Genomic DNA, 900 nt, shown 5'->3' with positions numbered 1-900 from the left:
CATACATATATATCATATTATATATAATATATATTCCTCTTAGTCTACATGTATTAATATATGTCTTATATCAGAGCGGCGTGAGGAAATTACCTTGACCTTACCCCTGGGGCCAACGGTTTACGAAAGTCTGGTTTGAGAACATGGCTAATTGTTCAATGACTTGTACTTGTAGATGTGACACGTAAGGTTAAAACCCCACAGACATTGTGACAGGACAGAATAAGCAGCAATAACAACAAAACACTCAAAGAGAAAGAGAGAGAGAGAAAGAGAGAGAGAGAGAGAGAGAGAGAGAGAGAGAGTGAGAGAGAAAGAGAGTGCACTTTGATTATAAAAATTATATGTATATAATCACTGACCACACAATACTACAGTCAGGCCTATTTCGTTTATGTCATCCTACGTTGCGTAGTTTAGCGCCCCTTTAAACACTGTAAGGTTATGTAAGAAGCGGGACCTCAGAATATAAGGCCCAACTCCAATAGGACCAGGGCAAACAGCCTTAACAGCCCCCCGACCCCCCAAAGAAAAAAATATCCAAGTTCAGAACGCCCTGATTGGGAATCCGAACAAAGGCCATCTTTTCGATAATTCAGCATAAATAACAAGTGAAAAGGGTTTTTTTTTAATGTATTTATTCTTTTTTCTATTTATTTGACCCAAGAGCTCTCCAAGTACAATGCGGAGAATATCGGAACCCGTTCAAGTAAAGTATAAATCTTAAACTGGTTCCGATATTTTGCGCATTATACTTAGAGTTGTTAGGTTAAATAAATAGATTAATTAATAGATAAATGAATAAACAGATAAATAAATAGATAAGTAAGTAAATGAATGAATAAATAAATAAAGGAATAAATGAATGAATGAATGAATAAATAAATTAAAAAATAAATG

Source organism: Aplysia californica, unplaced genomic scaffold (assembly GCF_000002075.1).
Source record: "Aplysia californica isolate F4 #8 unplaced genomic scaffold, AplCal3.0 scaffold00757, whole genome shotgun sequence".
Taxonomy (NCBI): domain Eukaryota; kingdom Metazoa; phylum Mollusca; class Gastropoda; order Aplysiida; family Aplysiidae; genus Aplysia; species Aplysia californica.
The sequence above is the reverse complement of the archived record's forward strand: the minus strand, read 5'-3'. Positions refer to the sequence as shown.